Genomic DNA, 21,611 nt, shown 5'->3' on the forward strand with positions numbered 1-21,611 from the left:
GACAGCGACTGTCATTATTTTCCTGCGCGCTTATTTCTCTCCATCTAAGGCTTTCGATTTGTGTAAGCTATTTTTAAACGGTTACGCGAGGGTTGACGTCTTCTTGTCACATAGACTAGACAGTAAGATTCCTAAGAACCTTTGGTTATCACGACAATGCTATCGTTTTCGTTTGCGATAATTTCAAAGAGTCGATACAGAGTTAGACGGACAGATGTTTACTAGAAGAATAGCTATTCGATTCCAATATCGAATGCGTAAACTTTATTGTGGACATGAAACTTCCTGCGATATCTCTCTTATATATATATATATATAATATATTTCACACTGGGAATAGAAAGCGACGTAAAAAGTACTGGTTATACATTGATACTTGTCGATTTTATGTAATAACCAAAATAAAAAATCGATTGTGTGTAAGGTACACATATCCATTTGATGTAATATTGCTACATACATTATTTTTTTATAAAAAAACCAATACACAAAATAAGTACAAGAAAGGTCACTATGTATTTCTATCGTTACACAAAATGTTTTTTGTCTTTACGATATTTTTACTGATTTTTTATTTAATGATATCAATGTTCAGTAATATAATAGTAATGCAATATGTAATTAGTAAAAATATTATAAACATGAAATTTTTATGACAATGAATATACGTAATGGTTTTCTCACATTATTATAGTATGAGAAGAGGAAGGAAAGAGAGAAATCACAGAAATATATATTTCAAATTTTCACAAAGAAGATAATAGCATTATTGTGTAACTGTTAAGTCTCGAATTTACGTATGTACATTATTTCTATCTTGCAACTTTCTTTTACATTAAACACAGATTAGAAATCTGATTAATAAGTTTGACATTAAATAAAATAATAGTAATATTATCAATATTATCAAAAATTTGTCCATTATGCAAATTTCAATTATATATCAGTATTTGACATTCCTAAAATGATATAACCATTTTACATTTAGATTTCACGAACGCGATTCTATAATTGCGAGAATAAAATTCAATTTCTATTCAAAAGTACCTTGCGCATCGCGCAAGATTAAATTTCGTTGAGCGAAGAAGTTCATTTCTCTCCCTTGTGTCAGTTCTAAACAATCGACTTTGTGCAGTGGTCACGCGACGGCTAGCGATCCCTATTAGATTAAAAATAGATTGCGATTGATTTCAAATAGCGCGAGGGTTTTGCGAGAGGTCGGAGAGAACGAACGAACGAACGAGCTAGCGAGCCGTACTTCGTTCGCTGTCAGATTAGAGGTGCCTGACCCATCGAGGGAACGTACTACTTCCCGTAAGGCATCTACTCGTCCGTGTCTAAAGAAGTTTCCCATCACTTAACCACGCTCGTCCCGCCGTCAGTCTGTGCGAGCTCAAATACTCACGATGGCAACTTGGCAATGTCACGGAAAACAAGTTTCGTCAAGTCGCTCCTTTTTTTATTCACAGACCCTTTTAGCGACAATTTAGAATCTCTAAAAGATATATAAATAAATATATAATATGTCACAATTTTAAATTAAAATATCTTATATACATATATAATTATATAAGATACAATATTATGTAATAATATTATTATATTATTATATTCTTATATTTCTTTTATCATAAAATCTTTCTATATAAAAAAAATATGCATATTTTGATAGCTCTCTTTCATTTCACTGTTGAACTTTTCACAAGCGTTGGCTTTTAACGCAGCGTGTCATCGCAAAGGTAATAGATATTTACTGCTATTCTCTTGGTTGACCGTTCATGTTTGTCATAAGTTAATGAAACGAGTACGGCCGAGAATGAAAAGTGGACGGGATAAATGGCCGGATAAATACGGAGGTAGAAGAGAAGGGAAAAAGGAAGATGTAATGCGCTTGCGCTTGCATTGTAGTTGTTGGTGAGATATAAATATATGGCAGAGCTGCCCATGAGAAAATTCAACCCTTCTCTCTTTCCTCTGTCAGCCTCTCTCATGTCAGGCTCGTTCCACCAGCCTTTATTCGCCCACTCTCTCTCCCTCGGGGCCATCGAATCTCTCTCATTCTTATTAATTTCATTCTCTTTCGAAAATGATATACGCTACCTGGCAAATCTCTTCGCGCGGATACAAAGGACATCGCAATCAGAGAGTGAAATTTATAATTGAAAATATTTTTATCACGGAAAATGATTTTTTTTTATTGCTCATAAAATTAATTTATTTTTGACGAACGTGCACGTGTAGATATTGAAAACTACATTTTTCATGAATAGTTTGAAATAGAACAAGAAAATATAAAAAACATTGTAAATAATTAATGCTAATGAAAAGTAAATCGATATAAGTTTAATGTGCTGATTTTGGACGATTTATGGCAAGATTTCTTGAAAAATCGATAAGGTATCGTGCGCATTAAGAGATTGGGCGACGCTTTCTCTCTCTGACGCAGGTCTCGAGAACTATTTCTGGCTTACTGCTGTATATCCAATTCTGTACATAACCGTTGGCTTAATATTATCATGAGCAAAGCTCATTGTTTTGCTGCAAAATTTCAGCAATGTAAATTTTGGCGTAGAGTGGACATAAACAATGTGCAACCGTGCATTTGCATGGTGGGCAGAAATCCCTCTAACTTTACGCTTTGTCGTCAACGCATGTAAAAAGTCAAAGAGACAGAAATCTATTTCTATGCAGTAATATAAATAAAATAAAAAAAAATATATATATATATATAAATTAATTTTTTCATGTATTGTTGAAATAAAAACTCTATGCATTTTTAAGATATGAATTGCTGAGGAAGATGATAATGAAATTATAATTAAAATAAATTCAAATTGAACGATTGTCGGGACGTAGAAATGTAAAATATCGCTTAAATCCGTAAGTATGTGAATTATGCATCTACATGCGTCTGATAAATTCAATTTCTTGAAAAAGACCTTCATCTATCTATTGAATTAAATATTCACGCGCACCAACGTCGACAACTTTCTACATTCGCGCTACACACGACAAAGTTTGTGCACCGCGTGGCATTTAGTAGTTATTCAAAATATATATTTCATGAATATTAAAAAGATCGACCCAAAGTTGATATGCAAAGACCTATTTAAGCGCGAAGTTTATACATATATGTATGTGTGTGAAGGTTTGTATAAAATTTACAGATTATTAATTAACAGAATATTAATAGTAATTCAAAGTTAAATAAAACAAGAATATATTGCCATTAGAGTTTTGATAAATGTTGATTAATAGTTGAGTGTTGCATAATCAATCGAGTAGATAATAAACACACTAGTCCTGACTGCTTCACAATCAAATCGATGATTAATCATGAATTGCAAGACGTAGATAACAATGTTGATGTCAACTACAAACCACACCCTAGCTCTGCAGATATAATTAAATCAACCCTTCCCAAAGCTCCTTTCCTTTGCGAGAAATTAATTACTACTCGCATTCCGCCGCGAATATATTCACATGTTGTACACGCAATCGAATCAATTATTGGTATTGGACTTTCGATATATTGCGATAAAAATGAGCAATCTGGATCGAAGGATCTCCTTTCCGGATATCGCAATTAACTCTCATTTTCTTGTAATCGAGATAAAGAGAGAGAGAGAGAGAGAGAGAGAGAGAGAGAGAGAGAGAGAGAGAGAGAGAGAGAGAGAGAGAGAAAGAGGGTGGAGAGGTCGACGATAGGTAAGCACGTTGATTAGCCGATAATTGTGTTTCCCTTGTCGCTGGAGTGATCCCGCATTTTCCGCATGCCAACGATATTATTTGATCAAATGCGAAATCGATCGTTATTCTTATAGGTCTCGCAAACGAGTTAGTTTCAATCGTCTCTGTTGATCGCGATCGCGCTGAATCAACATACGGATGTTTCGTTTGTCTTCGATTACGCGAGCCAGGCTTTCGATAAACATTCTCGTGATTCCGTATACCGTATAGTAACGTTAACAATCCATAAACTAACAGACTAATGCACTCTATTAAATTAATAATTGTTATTATTAATAATTAATTGTGCAGTTATATATCACTCGAGTGTATTTGTTCTTTGGAAAGAATATTTTTCTTTCCAATATTGCAAACGAAAAATTAAAAAAAGACAAGAGATAGGCAAATACAAAAATATGTTGGGGGTTAATTAATATAATTTTTTCGAAGAAGTTCAATTTAAAGTGCTATTAAACGTTAGAAGGGTCAACTAATATAAAGCTTTTTGTATTAAAAATATCCGACCGAAAATATGGACCTTGACGATTAAATTCATTATCGTCGGACGGGGCGAGAGGTCGTCGGAAACTGACAAGTTCAGAGATTGCGTTGAATGTGTCAGCGTCCAGAGAACCGCGGTAATCTACTGAATTCGATGAGACCAACGACTCGGATTACGCAAATTTATTCGCCGCGAATGAATTCGCTTAGCACTATTCCGGTGACAAAAAGGGATAGGAAGAGATGATATTACGATGATAACCTTTCGATGGAATGCGCGTCATAAAATCGCACGATTGCATTAACATTCATTTCCACTTTCTTGAATGTACGCACGACTTCTCTTCTCTGACGGAGAAAATTTCATTTTATTTTTTTTTTCCAAATGTTCCGCAAGACTTTTCTTGCCACATCGAATTATGTAATCGGAAATATCGTACAATGGGAATATGTGGGAGACATTTTGACGATTATAATTCAAATGGACGATATAATTGGCATTGTAATGATTATTATATTAACGGATATACGTATGCATTCGAAATGATTATGGTTGCGGTTGGCCACTTTTGTTTGTATCGGTTAACAATTGTTAACATATGTTGCGTTGCGTGCGTATATTACTTAATCTATAATTTGCTGGTTATTATTCATGAAATTCTGACTGAATACATTCGACGTAAAAAATGACTTGCGTAAAGTGAAACCGTCCTACAGTCATTTTATAACTGCATAACGTTTGTAATATTTCATGTACATATAAATTCGATTATTGATTGTGTATGTAAAATAACATACAGCATTCATAATTGTATTTAATAATTAAAATACAAGAATTTTTATTATTCAAACATTGTTGGGCTAAATATTTCATTATCCGAACAATGATTAAGAGATGATATATACATATATGTCATTTTACTTAAGTACATTGCATATGTATATGTTTTAGTTATTAAGATAATTACAAAATAAAGAAACTAAACAGCAGAGAAGGAAAGAATATGCTTCTATGAAAAACATTCGTAATCATTTTGAGGTATATTCTTTAAAAAGAGGTCGTAGATAATAGTATAAAGGACAGAAGGAAAACACAGTTCTATTAAAATAAAGTTATGTTAAAAAATACGTAAACTAATCTCGGAAAATTGGGAAAGTAGAATAGAAGATGAGAAAAAATTGTTAAATTATTTCTATAATTTTGTTATACACATACATCAATAGATTGTATACATGTATTTTGTAATAAATACATTTTCTTTTCAATTTTTTAGAAAGAAAAACATGGTCGTTTAATCTGGAAAAATCGATTATCTAAATACATTGTCCCTCGATTAATTCAAACAATAGAGATTCTATATTTCAAAATTCTGTTTTTACACGTGTCCTTCATTCCTTATCTTTACTTTTTTAATTGTTTCCGGAATAATATGGAATAATACAGGAACAAACGCGACATTAGCATATTTATCTTTCCTTTTTTTTTCTCTTTCACATGAACATAACTCGAGGACGATGTTATCGACGCAAATAATAACAAAGGGCGATTCTTCGTGCCTTCTCTCTCTCTCTCTCTTTCTTGCGACACGCGAATATTTTCGCGGAATAATTCGAGGCAGCTACTTAGGACCGAAAATTTTGGCGCGTCTCCAAAACGGTGATCACAATAATCTCGCGATCCGCAGCGAGAGTCTTCGATTTAGGCCAGCACTTTGTCTTCGGATCTCTCAGCCGAGTCTTTTCGCGCATCAGCTGATATATGTATATCCTCGCGATGCATCGCACGTACGAAGGTTTCTTTAAATCCCGTCGTTTGCGACGCGACAGAAAGAGAGAAAGAGAGAAATATCGATCCGCAACATGTATACGCAATCGACGATGGCCGGCAAATAAAACCACGTGTGGATAAACAGACGCCCGTTGACCCATTTGCAGCTGAAGCTTCGCGTATCGCGTATGAAACGTAATCGCGATATGTAGCGTGAATTATGCAAACAATCGCGGTGAGACGGTAGTAAGCTCCTTTTCGCATTTCAGACTAATACACGCGATCAACGTGAGCGTGACGTTAGAGACAGATTACAAGGCGAGCGTTGATCGCGTTGTGAATTACGTGCACGATGTATCAAGCGAAGCGTTTATTCGGAAGGCGGTACACGTCCATTTTTAATTAAATTTGCATTCCTGCTTCGTTATCTTATACGCTTCATCTTCTAAGCTCCAGCATCGACGAAATTCCTTAATCAAAGTTTCTCGCTCTTAATTGACCAACATTTGTACATAATAATAATTTTAACGTAGAGAAATATACTAAGAGGTTTACAATTAGCTGCAATCTTCTTTGAGCTCGGTAACCGAATAAATCCAAATAAATGACGATATTTTCAAATTGATCTCCACCGCTAAAATATGGAATTTTATTGTCAAGTTGGTTTGTATAAGTGTTATGTTTCAAGCGAATAGTGGCACTGAAGTTTTCTCAAATGCGTTGCTTTCACCGAAAAAAGAAGTTATACAACCGTGGTGGCGGTTCTGCCTGAGAAAACTCGCATGAAGAGAGAAACCAAGGAGAATAAATTACTGTACAAAAGTACTGCAAGTGTATGCGTTTCCTTACTGCGACAGCAGCCGTTGAAATATGGCTAGCGTCAATGTCGGAAATTGTTTTTGCTGATTTTCAACCACACCGTTCGCCAGCAGCAGGCGAGACGTTGCTTTTACGACGATCGGTCTGCGAATATTCGTTAGAATCGCACTCGCAAGAAGAAGAGAAATAACCAAGAATATTTCTAATTGCAATAAATCTCATTGTTGTAGAGACAGTTGAAAATTAATTCCAATCCGCGTGACATTTGAAAAAAAAAAAATAAATAAATAAAAAAAATTTCCACTCGTTTCGAAGATATCGGTTCGCGTTCAGCGACTCCCCAAGGGTTGAGAGTGACACACAAATACTTCCTTCGGTCTTCGTTTGTCGCGATCTTGACAGTTGCTGCCGCATTCGTTACCGCATGGTTACCCCCCGCGAATGATAGCAGTTTCTCTTGATTTCGATAATAATGCGGCACGTTGTCTTTAGAGGAAACGACTATCATCTCCCTTTCGGTTTAGCGAAGTCCCAAGAGTAAGTACGACCGTGTATTTAGCCACCGTGTGCTGATCGATCGGCAACGGAACTTGGAAAAGCGTCGCTTCAACGATTTCAGCGACCCTCCTCCGCTTACCCTCTTGCCTTCCCCAATCGATCCATCTCCTACCGACCTTCTTCTCCTTCTCTTCCTTCTCTCGATAGAAATCCTTCTCCTGACTTTGGCGGCCACTTGTCGCCGTTTATCTCCGCGTCGTCATCAGAAATTTATTAAATAAGTCGACAAAAAAATGAAAGGGATATGTAGGGAGGAAGAGAGAGAGAGAGAGAGAGAGAGAGAGAGAGAGAGAGAGAGAAAGAGAGAGGAAAAACCATTCCCTCTCTCCCTGCGCACCAAAGTTGATTTCTATGCGGAAGGATTATAATTTATAGATCAGCTTAGCGGATTATAATTGAGGAAGCCGAAAGGTTCAGCAACATAAATTTTTCAGAAGAGAAAAGACTGAGATATTTGATCTCTTCTGTCCGTCAACATTAAAGAAAATTGACTAACATTGACGTGCTAAATAATTTAGGACTTTATTAATACGTTAATGCCACACACTTAGAGATAATGTGTGTGCGTGTGTATTATTGTTTCGTCAAACATTTAATACAATTAGAGTGACGGTCAGCCTTTTCTTTTTTTTTTTTTTTTTTTTTTTTTTTTAAGAAGAAGTTATACATTAACCGAAATGCAAATACTAACAATGAGTCATTTGATTAATCGCATACACATATCCACAGAACTAGATCGTATCATATTTCTAATGCACATTTTCCTAAAAAAAAAAAAAAAGTATAATATTAATATATATGTATATAAAGAGAAAAAAAATTTATATTTTATAATATTTATAGATACTAAGCTTATAGTAAAATAAAAATTCTAAAAAGATATATATATATATATATATATATATAAGAATTATGCTTTTAATATAAGCGACGAATCTGTAACGTTGCTTGTTATAATACAATGTATGTATTTAAAAAATGCAATTTAAATTCAGTTTCATCTTTCGTATTCAGCATCACGATTTTACGTCCCTAAACTTGCGCTAAAGTTTCTTCTCGAGGGTGAAGATCGGACAAACGGCCAATGAAAGTTTCCGACGTCACAAAAAAATCGACGTCTCAAATATACTGGAAAGTTAACGCGAAATCTAAACCTTTTCCGTAATTTCGCGATTTAATAGCCGCTGAGACGGCGGATGATGAAACGGCTAGAATCTCGATGTCCCGCGATCCCCTTTACAGTCGGAAATTCGATTGGGCGCTCGCCGGGAAAATTGCAAAGTTGGAGAAAAACCTCGGAGAATGCGCTGTCCGCCCGCCCTCCTCCTTTTCCCCGTCCCTCCCTCGGCATTCTACGAATATCTTTTAGCACCCGCGCTTCATCCCTTACGTCGTTCCGTCTATATTTTCCGATGAGAGGAAAACATTTCCTCCCGGTGGAAATGGGTTTCAGCTAAAGGACTCCGCTTTAGTACATCCCGCATCGACACGAAGCTTTCTTCCCCTTATCGCTTCTCCCTCGCCAAGCGATCACTTTCTCTAGTTTTATGCAAGCTTTGAAGCTCTCACGTAGCGAGAGAACGATTGATCACGGCTTAGCCCCCGAGTTCCTTTTTTCACGATGGCATGAATGTTAAAAAGCGAGTTAAACAGATGCTCTCTTTTCATACACTAATCATTTTAATCTCGCCCTTGAAAAGTTTATTACTTGAAAGAGAATGCAGAAAAAAAAAATATGTAAATGCATCGTAGCTCTTTTCCTTTCTCTCGAATAATATTTTTGCAATATCATATGATAATGTTGGTTTAAAATCATTTTCGAAATTGAAACATGCTATTCATTTTCATGAGATAGTACGCTAATTTGCAATGTTAATAATTTTTCTGCATTTTAAAAATTTTATTTTATAGTAAACAGATTATTATAATAAATAATAAAATTAGTTTATTAATTATAATGTAAAATTTATAGACTACACGGAGATTAATGTGCAATTAATAATTTGCGAGTTATAAAAATAATGAGATTTTAATAACCTCAATATACAATAAATTAATTTAATCCACGATACAAATATATATATATACTTGTATTTGAGCGTCGTAGGTCTATCGCTTTCAACATCACGCTTCTTGGGATCTTCTCTACCCTATACATTCAATCTGTTTGAGAATAAAACCATCGTGTGCATTTTCTCACCTGATAGGATTCCTCTCTTTCGCGGATTGAAAATACTCGATCTTATTTTCCATCCTTTCCTTCCTGTTTCCCACCGTGAGTTACTTGATATTTCAAAATGCTAAGCTAGATGCAACACATTCATAAAACCGGAAAAGGGATGAAGGATTGAAATATTGATATAGAAAGATGCGAAATATAATTATAGCGTACCGTCGCTGATATTCTAATTTTCTTTTTCGTATTATCTTATCACATAAATCATACCGTCGAGACAAGTTTTCCCTGAAAGATGAATATCAGCGTAACTTCGATTTATTTTGCATTCAAGTTGTCTCTATGTTATTGATGTTGATATTATGCAATGCCATTGTACGCGAAGATTCTACGTTTTCCCGCATACTTTGTGCATTATCGGTAGCTGTTATAAAGGAACGTAGAGGCAAAAAGACAACGTCGAGTATCCATCGTTCCATCTCGACGACGAGAACGCATTACGGGGGAAGGATCCCCTACGGGATTGTATTCGGTCGTCGCGACTTTAACTCTCGCGACGAGTATTGAATTAATTGCTGAACGTCCTTTCCCAGGGCGGTTAATTGCACGGGGACGCACGTGCGGTAAACTCGTTCGATGTTGGTAAATTTTAACTCGTCGACGCGGCTCGTTAAGGAACTTATATCCTCTTCTTGCGAGGATATAATTATCTGTCATCGGAGATTATCGCGTTGACATTAAGTCAAATTGTTTCGACTCGCTTATTGCTTCGACGAATCTTGAACGGTTAAGGAAATTAAGAATCTGCACGCGCTGATTTTTATACATTTCCCACATTCCTACGCGTGTATCTAAATTGACTTTTTTTTAAATTCTAGTACCTCATTGAATTAATTTTCACGGAAATGTTAAATACATTCTGCCGGATAAAAGTTTAATAGCATGAAGCCGTTATTCGCTGGTTTTAACATATGTGAGATAAATGTTTTATTCAGGTTCGGTTAACTCTTTACCGTACATGTAGCTCGTTACAATTGGCAGCTTTTGTTTAAAAAAATTGTAAGATTTCCGTCCACACAAATTTACGTAATGCAGAGACGCAAAAATTATTTTATTAATTAAAAATTATTTTTATTCAACATAAAAACATAAGAGAAACGAACAATCTATATAAAACATATATATATATATTTTTTTTTTTATTGTGTTGTTACTATCAGTCTTTGAATGTCTTGAATCGAATTTCCATGGTTATCGTCTAGAATCTGACACAGTATCTGAAAGATACTCCACAAAGGGAAATCGAAGAAAAAGGGTTCGACAAGTAGTAAAATTTGAATATATCCCATATCCACCGCAGATCAGATTCTTTCGGGTTCTACCACGTATATTTTGAATGCGAAGCGATATTCAAAGACTATCTTTCCGACCTGTTTATATTACACGTATCACGCCTCAAGTATCACAAACGGAAAGACGTTACATACCGAATGATCGCCGCGAATGTATCCGAATCCCTGAGATTGATCTCCCGCGGTTTACGTACTTTACTCCTCTCTCGCACTTTGATCGTTTTGATACTGTTATACACACACACACACACACACACACACACACACACGGCACAAGATGAAGAGACGGCACACGCTTGCAGAAACGACGGCGAGTCGCCAACAACTCTTACACGTACGTCACCGTGAGAAAATGTTCCTTAAATGTCACCTGCGTACCTCGATGGCTATTCAGGTTATACGACGTGTGTCACGCGTGTATACGTACATGTACCGGAGAGCACAGAATACTACGCAGGTAGGCGGGACAATGATACTGTTTACAAACGCCCGCGTAACGACCTTTGTCAACTGCGAACTTAATCACTACCGAGTTGACTCTCTAGGCAGACATAGCGAACGACCATGCAAACAGTACTAATTTGTAACGTGTACCAGTGCGTATCGCGTATAATGTCCTGCTTGATTTTTCTTTTAATTTTAAATTCGCACTCGTCTGATGCGGAATATTAATGCACAAACGCGAATAAAGCAGTATGATTATTTCATCAAAAATTTATATAATTTATAGCAATTGTATAATTATTTCAAAAATTTATCACAGTATATTATTTTTCAAAAATTACGTTTTTATATTGATTATTATATTAACTGTTTAATTATTGTGCATTTATCGCCCTATAATAAATACTATAATAAATACTTCGAAATAATCCCGAATTAAATGATATATTGAAAAGATGAGGAGTATACATATATATAATTCGTTCCGGAGGACAAAATTCCTCAATAGTTTTCGAAAGAAATATTTCTCAAGAATCAAGCATTATATTACTTATTTAAAATTTAATATAATATTGTTATATTTGTCACCTCAAAATAAATATATATATGTCTGCGTGTATTTTCTAGCCAATCTCTTGAAAGAAATCGACTATCGAAACAATAGAATCTGCAAATAGAAAATAGTTTGTAGAGGTAAAAATGGCGAAAAAATAAACAATATTTTGAAAAAGAAAAAAACGTGTGATCGTAAACGCGTTTGTCGAGCGAAGAGTATTCGATAGTTTTGTAAAACACAACGTGAAACATCAATGGATTCGGCACGTGCTTGACAACAGATTGTGCTCGATTACGAACAGGATATGGAGGGTTGGCTTGAATCAGAAGCGAGCGCTAATACGTGGATTTTCAACAAACATTCGCGCGGCCGCGCGTGTCAATCATTCCTACTTGTTCGATGATAAACGCAATTCGATCTCAGGGAAATTGATTATCGATTCATCGCGCTCGACCAAGATTCGATCCACTCGTTCGTTTTGCCCAGAACTACACGCGCAATCCGATCGTACGGAAAACTCGATCCGGAAGTTCAAATTGTGGCCTAATTTCGGCCAAATTACCACCCTCGCAACACACTAATCGCCACATTAATATCCATGAAACGTTAACGATCGATATCGTTACAAATTTCAGGCAATCGCCAAGCGTTACCATTATAAATTCAATTCGATTCCTTGCGAAGAAAATTATCGACGTTGCTGCTCTTGTTCGATGAGAACCGGAATGGGTGTGAAAGTGATTTAACGGAGGGTATATCCGCGACTTTTTGCAATTTCGAGCGATCCGTCTTCAAGGATTTATCGCGTCCGCGATAACGTACTTTATCCCGTCTCGATACCAGACGAGAAAGGGTTAAGGGTCATCGGCGACAGGGCGGTGATTTTTCTTTCTCGAAACTGGCGGCCAAACTCGATCGATAGAGACAGAAAGAGAGAGAGAGAGAAAGAGCACGAAATAAATTCGATTGCCCATATCCAAAGTTCACATGCGGAACTGGCGAGTAAGTCTTCGCCAACAATCAGTACGTTGGCAAAATATACGTCGGCACCTTGGGACATTCCAGAGTGGACCGGGCCGTGCGGTCCTTTCCTGTCCCCACCAAATGTAGGACATCGATTTCGGTCGTTCCTCGGAACTGTGAAAGCCCCACGAATCGGGGAATAACTTTGACCAACGCTGAATCGCCGTGAAATTCGTCCAATCTACTGGTAGAAATATTTTATCCGGGATTTGCACGAGTATCGGCGCCATATATATTTATTCCTACATATTAATCACATAGTTACATCATAGCTGTATTGTTTCGAATTTTTTAAAAGCACGTACAAGCTTAAAGGTTATAACAAAGATCTTTTATATTTTTTAATATATACAAAAATATATAATATAATATATGTTATAATGTATTATATTTATTTCAATTTATAATATATTAAATATATTTATAATTAATAATTTTTAATATATACTAAATTAAAAAATATATTTATACGAAATTATATACTATATTTATATAATGTATAAATATATTGTATAATTTCATAAATATTTTTGTTCAATATTGAAATTTTTTTATACAATAAAAAATATTTTTACGAAATTTAGATGATTTTAGACTGTCCAGTAGATGGGACAATTTCAAAATAAGTTTATATTATTAAAAAAACTTGCATTTCGCTTAAACGAGCTCACAAACTTTTTATTCGCACGTAATTCTCTTCGCACTTCTATGGGATTCTACGAGGATCTTCGATTTGTGGATCGCGGGCAGAACTAGAGATGTAGCGAGCAAGCTTTACACGCTTTATCGGAAAAACGCCTGACGCAGAAATTTATAATGCGGCTACTTCGCCGCCAGTAAATTTATCGCGATTCCTTTTCCCATATATTGGTTCGCATATGTACGGCGCATCGTGCCACGTTCCACGAGTTTAAGCGAGCAGACGATTTAAAGAACAAACGTGTCCCACGGTGCATTGGGTTTAAACGAGCTTGAGAATTTAAAGCCCGTTCTATGACTCGGTGATGTCGCGTTTAAAAATGACCATAGCTGAAGGAGCTTTGCCGAGAAAATACGAGGGAACTTGAATTGTACTCGAAGCCTGCAACGAGCAAATACAATCAATTTCATTGGTAAAAAGAAAATATGATTATTTCGACTCGAAATGAAATTTTTTTTCTCGAGAAACAATTTTTATTTTCAACTCCTTTTTTATATTTATATGAATCTTGAATGATTTTAATAGATTTTATTTATATAGAAATTGTATTATATTGAACTTTTATTGATAAGCAGTAGACGAGCGAATCTTTACAATTAAAGATTTAAAAGAGGAGATATTGATAAAATTATAAATTAAATAGTTTAAAAATAGGGTAATCTGATTACTTAAACTATTAAAGTAAATGTTAAACATTGAGATTAAAAATAAAAAAACAACTTTAAATATATTAAAAATTTGCATAATTAAAATTGCCTAAAGATACAAATTTAAAATTTTCGTTGTAAAATCAAGAATTTAAAGTTTTACATAATTCTTTTATTATTGTTAAATATGCACACACATGTTCAATATCGTATAATACAGAGAGTAGGAATTTAATAACTCCCCCGGCATCGTTCATGTTTTTTTGAACATTTTGTGCTCTCTCTCTCTCTTTCTCTCTATACTCAACTATAATATGCAACGGTTGATATATTAGAGCTGTATAAAAGACGCGTGTTTGAGTCGCGCAAACTTACATGTTTAATATCAGTTTCATTCTATCTCTCTTTCTCTCCTTGTAATTCGCGCAAGTCGTACGTAAAGTCGTCGCAATACTGCGCAGGAAGAATTTCAAGATGAAAGATGCATCTGATCTTCGTGTCACGCGTCACGATCACTTTTATTATATACCAACACGGTATTTCTACATCACGAACTTACGCTCATTAATCATCGTCTACCATACGTGTCATCAAACTAAACGGTGTCCTTATGCCGATATATATTAAGTACCCTCGGGTAATAATAATCGAGCAGTCTCTCATCGCATCATTCCTTGAGAAGTTTCAACGTATCGATTAGATAACAACGTCTCTCCAAGGAGACCGTGCCGTGCAATTAAAATTTTACAGATCCAGTTATAAACGACGAGAGCCCCAAATTCGTCCGCCCGCGAGATAAAGAGAAAGGAAAATAGCAGGCTAAAAAAAATTAAATCACGTAAGGACGTACGGTAAATTTTTCTTAACGACAAATTCCGCGGGGCGTTATCAATCCTCTGGATTTCCTCGAGGGAGCTATGTATCAAAATAAAAAAAAAAAAAATGAAAAAAAAAAAAAGACCGAGCGATGTGGTCTTCATTTACGTGATTCTCCTCCCTCCGACATTTTTTCCCACATAATAAGCTTACATAAGAATAAAAAAAGCGATAATGATTTTCTCAGCTTATCACGGCTTATAGATAAACATAGTCTTGCGACGCTTACGACAGCTACAGATAAAACAACACGTGCTTTCCTTGAGAAGCAATTAATATCTCGATATCATTTGTCACCGACTTGAAAGCAAGATTTAACCCGTTAACTGTTTCCCGGGCGAGGAACGTTCGCCGTCTTGTTGTCGCCCGGAAAACGAGGGATTCCGCTGGAGTATAAATGAACCGGCGGAATAATAGAGGATAGGAGAGAGAGAGAGAGAGAGAGAGCAGAATCTATTTCTCTCTCTCCTTTCAAAGTTGAGCGAGCACAGCGAGTCCTCTTTTTCTGCTCGCCGGTTTTCTTTGCCGCAGAAGAAAAAGAGACCGGACGGCGGAGGAAAGGGGATGATCTTAAAGAAAATCAGCTCTTTCTCTCTAGTTTCGGATCCTTTCCATAATTTGACCACGACAAAGCGAAGGAGAATATCCACCCCGAGGCGGCGTTATCGTTCCTCGCCGACCGACTGAATCCGACAACTTTGCCGATTTGTTTTCGCCCAGCAACTCGATTTCGACTTCGAACCGAACTATATACGTTATCTTCTCGTGCTTCCGTAACCTTAATACATTACTCTCGCCGTTTGTTAACTATCTTGTTGTCAAGCTCCGCGGACTTTGTTTTGGCCTTTGCAGTTACAATTTCAAACTGTGTTTACTGGCTGACGATTGGGTTGCAATTAACAAAGAGAGAAATATATATAGGTGAATAGAAATATGTATGTCTCTCGTGCATTGAATAAAGTATATATTTTAATTTAAAGATGTAAAAGCATTATAAATTTTTGCGTGCTATCATAATTGTAAGATAAATAAAATAAATAATTTAATATACATACTAAATTGAAGATCGCCTCCTGTTTAATTTTATATATAATGGAATTTGCGTTTATCTTCGCCGGTTTTTTTACTCTTCAATCGCAGTGTTGAAAGAGAACCTATTAATTTACGTTGAATAAACCACTTGAATAAGAGATGAAGAACTGTATCTTCTATTTCAACACATTTTTATGCAATTTCCACAGTACATTATTCTCCGCGTGACGTAAATAATCGATCCTCGCGCGAATAATTCACTATTCTTCATTCTAATATAATGTAATTGTCGTCAAGAGTGACTTGACTATTTAATCAAGAAATCAGATTCTTTCTTCGCGAGAGTAAAGAACCCGTTACCGTTACAAAGAGTACACGTCGTATTAAAAGTAGGTCGAAATGTCGTGGATTTTGCTGCAGCTGTCTCAAGATCCATCCATTTTCCGGTAGATCCCGGCTCCTCTCGTTTACGAAATTCTAAACTAAAATTTTCACGAACTCATTACCGCGAATGTTTGCGCTACCAGTGGTTGAATTTGCTCTCACGACCTTCTGCTTAAACTCATCATTAGCATGCGTTAATAACAATACGTGTACAATGCCAAGCATTTCTGATATAAGTGTCCCGCGGATTCTAAATGCGCATATTAATTACTTGATTATTATGACAATTGTTGCTTCTTCATTCATTTGGGCAGATATATTTTTATACCTTTTTGAACGTCGTATCAATTATTATCAATTGCTTCACATTAACCTCTTTTGTAGTTGAGAATTATCCGTAATGATAAAATAATTGCATGGCAATTATTTAGCTTTTAATTATTTTTTTATATCGTTACATAAAGTTTTTTATACAATATAAATTCTAATAACAAAAGTGAAATAAAATGAATATAAAATAACTTGCCTATCTTGATAAAAAATATATCATGTTAAATATAAAATAAATTTTCAAATTGGTTTTTATTAGATGCTTGTTATTGTGGAGCTATTGAAACAAAAAATTATTGCAGCGCAAAAACAATTGCAATTCGAAAACATAAGCCCAGATAATGAAAACATTTATATAAATTTTTTATTATTTCAGCTTTTTTATTACGCTTTTATTATTTCGCTTTTGAACCTTTTGAACTTTTTTTTATGCATTAGGATTATAACGTATTACAATTTTATTTATGATTCTCTCGTTTAATGTGCGACTATATGTTTGCAACAATAGCGGAATTATAATTAAAATCCTACGCAATTCCAGTTTGCAAGATATGACAATCTGGCTTTGCAAACACGATAGTTCGCGCTTCATTATGTTCCGACAAGTGATTAGACGAAGTGATTAGACAACGGTCTGCCAACGGCAGCGGAGTTTCCGCTTGTCGCGGATATGTCCGATCCAATCGATATCGTCGCCATGACGTTATATTTGCCGATATTTGTATTTACGGATTGATTGCATTGAGATGCGCCAAAAAACTTGACTCTTTTTACTGACAATTCGACGGAAAACGCTGGCCTTATTTTAGTACGCCACTAATTCTCACACATCAAATTTCGCTAAAAAATATTGCCAAAATTGGCGAGCAATAATGTAAAATTGGATAACTATCGACACGAACTGTGTCAGACAATGTTACGAAACACTGGCAATTGCGTACTTCGATTTTTCCTATATTTTATTTTTTTACCCTTTTATGCTCAATTTGTGTTAATTCGTTATTATTGTGTAAAGCCCGCATAAGGCTATTTTATTTTCGTTTCATATATATATATATATATATATATATATATATATATATAGATGTATTGGTAAAATAAAATGATAAATAAAACTGAGTTAGAAGAATTCATCTTGAACCGACATCAAAGTTTTGATTACCCAGGAGAACGAATGTTGACCGAGGTTGTCCGTATGATTTATGACGACTCTTGATAGTGATAATAATCTGCAGAATATTTTGTATGAGTCTGCAAGAGATGGAAATGTACTTATGTCACGACATATCTCATAAATATCAATCATGCTCAAGCAGATAAAATGTTAATTGAGATATTTCTGATTTCATAAATGTCGTTTTATGTAGTATACGCGAAGAAAGAGACGCAGTATCAGTATATAGAGAGAGTATGAATATAAATTTCGAGATTTATACACGCAAATTATTTTCCACGAACTACCAAAGCTCATACACGAAGAGTCAAGAAAAAACATGCGACAATAACATACAATTTTAATAATAATTATTGCTGACATACATCATATATATATGTATGTGTGTGTGTGTGTGTGTGTGTGTGTGTGTGTGTGTGTGTGTGTGTGTGTGTGTGTGTGTGTGTATATAAATTACGAAGACAGGAATTGTAAAATATATGTTAGTTATTCATATTTATTACGCATACTTAATACGGATGATATTAAACCAAACCATACATATTCGTAGTAAAATTAATTAAATTAATTTGAAAGCTACAAACGATATTTCTGTGCCACGATATTTCGATGTAATTTTATTTTATATCTACGAACCTGAAACGGTCTCGATGTAATTATTACGGGCATGCATGTCACTCGATGTGCGACTTTGGTTACCTAATAATACCTCAGAAACTTGTCGGTAGTTAGTTTACACCTACGAAACTTTCGCGAGAACAATAATTAATGATTTATGAAATAATTATGTCTTGAATGATTGTTACACACGTAAGACAATTACTTACGTTGTAAAAAAAGATTTTAAAAAATGTATCTTAAAAGTAACAAAAAAAGCAAAGAACAACATTTTACTTAAATCTTCAACTTAAAAGTTGAACCAATTTTATGGAAATCCGCAAAATGTCATTTAATTCACGAGGATATTTCACAATATATGAGACGTTTTATGCATCTACAATTTATGGCGGATATACAACATTGTAACGCGCTATTCTTCTTTCTTCGACTTTAAAAGATTAAAAAGTTCGACATAGGTAAAATTGTAAACTTTGCAATAGATTTTATTGATAATTTGAAATAACCAAGAATCACGTGAGACCATCTTTACGAGAATTCTTTCTCTTTTAAATTATTAATATATTAAAAATTTTTTATACATATCACTTTTATATCAAAATATTTAAATATTTATTTTTCCGTTGCAACACAAATATATCTCGAATTTTAATCTATTATTTTTTTCAAGCGTATATTTTTCAATGCATTAAAAATGAATCAAGCTATTTCATATCGCGCAGGCAGAGAAATTTCCAGAGAGAGAAAAAAGAGAGAAATAGAGAGAGAGAGCGGGCATTTAAAAATGTAATTATAATTAAAAATGCAGAAATATAATTACGAGAATTTCTATCTAGTGATCGAGATTAAAGTTTTATTCATCTTTCTTTTTTAATTTGACACGGTTTCATTTATAGATATGTTAATTTAACGTACGAATAATTTACGTTACCTAATGTAACGTAAATTCTCGTGATATATATATATATATATATATATATATATATAAAATCGACCTAATATTCGTCGGAAATCGACGCCAACGCAAAGTACATTACGTTCGTGACTTTCCATTACGCAAATCGGGGCACGAGCGACCCTCGAACAAATGCACAATATTAACTTGATCTCTCCGGTCCTCGAACGCGTGCCAATCGGTTGATCTGGCAATACTTTCACCGCCCACTCTCATACATACATACACATACACACATGCACACACACACACACACACACACAATCTCGTTCTCGGTTCGTTTACATCACACTTGATGCACGGGCGAAAATCAGGTCGCAATCGTAAATCTGCGATAGATAGAAATAAGAATCGACGTCGAATACGATCGACTGATGGTTCGGCAATTCTTCTCGTTTCATCCCCATAATTCATCCCCAACATAGTTCTGTCCCTGAATATCGGGATGCAGGATATCACGCTTTGCCGCGTAATCAGCGTTCTACGATGATGAAATCAAGCGAATGCACCTGCTTACGTAGACCGTAAATCGAGGGTGCGTCACACGAACTGACGTTCACGCTCGATTCGCAATTTATTTCGGAATTAGAAAGGCGCACGTTGGAATGACGTTGAGATTTCTAAGACGCTCCACTATTCGAATATAATATAACGTTTGATTGTCCAAACGATGTGAAGAAACGAAGAAAATAAACATCCCGCATGCGTGTGCCAGTTTATGCAAGTGCCTTTTAGACACGTGCCTAAGTATTATACATATATACTTAAAGTAATGAAACAATTACGCTACACCAAAAATAAAGAAGAGTTAACGAAACAGAGAGAATATACTTTTTAAGATAATATCTTTGGTCTTAATAAATAGATCTCATGAAACGAAAATAGATTTAAAAAAAATAATCCCGTATTAAGTAATTAATTAATTTAATAGAAATTTAATAGCTGCATTGAAAAAGATATGTAAACTAGAAGCTCAGATACAGTTTAAAAAGATAAAATGATAAAAGATGAAAAAGAGAATTATAATTTTTGCTTTGTTAGACATTCCGAGAACATATTATATGATAAAAATAAATCTTCTTGATATTCAGAAAACATAATCGTTCAATTTCTAGAAAGATGGATTATCCGAATATTTTTTTGTCGGATTAATTCGAATAATAGAGTTCTATTGCGCAGTATATAGACGAGACTTTTGAATTCGAATGTAGCGTGTACACAAACGGGACGCAAGTCCGCGTAATAATTTATTTTTATGACGTTATTTGCAATAAGCGATGTGGGCGGGACGCTCGCCGAACGCGAGGCAATTTCGCGCAGTATATATAATAATACGAAATACATACGTCCTTTCCGCTCTTCCGGGAGTAAGGAAAAACAGAATTTCGACGAAGCACACGACAAAAATGTATAATCGTAACGAACTGATCGAATTGCTTCGTTCGCCGGTTGTCACACAGCGGAAAAAGCCTGATATTACGTTTCTCATTTTCCTTTGCGGAAATACGATACCAAAAATTCTCACCGTGTATATTTTCGGCCCTTAAGTCAAAGTGTTATCTGGAGAGTTGTGGCAAGGGGAGAGAATCGATTAAAACCATCTAAAGGGAAAGTAGCACAACGTAGTTGGTCCCGCATCGTTCTGATGATCTTTCACCCTTTCTTCCGTTCTTATGTCCACGTGCGGTTACGTCTGATAACAGACTCGACCGTGCGTTTACTTTACTTCGCGTTCAATAGCGAGTAATTCGCAAAAAGGCTGGAATATGAATCAATCAAATCTGTAGCTCCGGTAGAATCGTATCCTTTAATAATCCCAATTAGATTAGAGGATCTACCGCACACATATACACACACAACTCGACGTATTAGGATAAAAATTACCTCTACGTGGCAAAAAGGGTCTCACAATCAGCAGCGAGAATAATCTATTCTTGTCACGTTATCAATTTTTTTTCTAATTCATCAA

The 21,611-nt window shown here is 35.1% G+C and overlaps 2 protein-coding genes across 3 annotated transcripts in view; one reads left to right on the plus strand and one right to left on the minus strand.

The window, feature by feature from the left end:
* Window positions 1–21,611, minus strand: part of LOC140674863 (spermatogenesis-defective protein 39 homolog) — a 91,851-nt gene that overhangs the window by 42,002 nt on the left and 28,238 nt on the right. Inside the window, exon 1 of one of the 2 annotated variants that reach the window (XM_072908750.1) lies at window positions 11,039–11,266. The exons of the other annotated variant lie outside the window; for it this stretch is intronic. The gene's annotated coding sequence lies outside the window, so the exon portion shown is untranslated. Of the gene's footprint in view, window positions 1–11,038; window positions 11,267–21,611 lie in introns of those variants that run through there. 2 annotated transcript variants of the gene reach the window in all.
* The window catches only part of Ptp36e (protein tyrosine phosphatase 36E), a 66,560-nt gene that overhangs the window by 28,055 nt on the left and 16,894 nt on the right, over window positions 1–21,611 (plus strand). The window lies entirely within an intron of this gene.

The sequence above is a fragment of the Anoplolepis gracilipes genome, chromosome 16 (genome assembly GCF_047496725.1).
Source record: "Anoplolepis gracilipes chromosome 16, ASM4749672v1, whole genome shotgun sequence".
Taxonomy (NCBI): domain Eukaryota; kingdom Metazoa; phylum Arthropoda; class Insecta; order Hymenoptera; family Formicidae; genus Anoplolepis; species Anoplolepis gracilipes.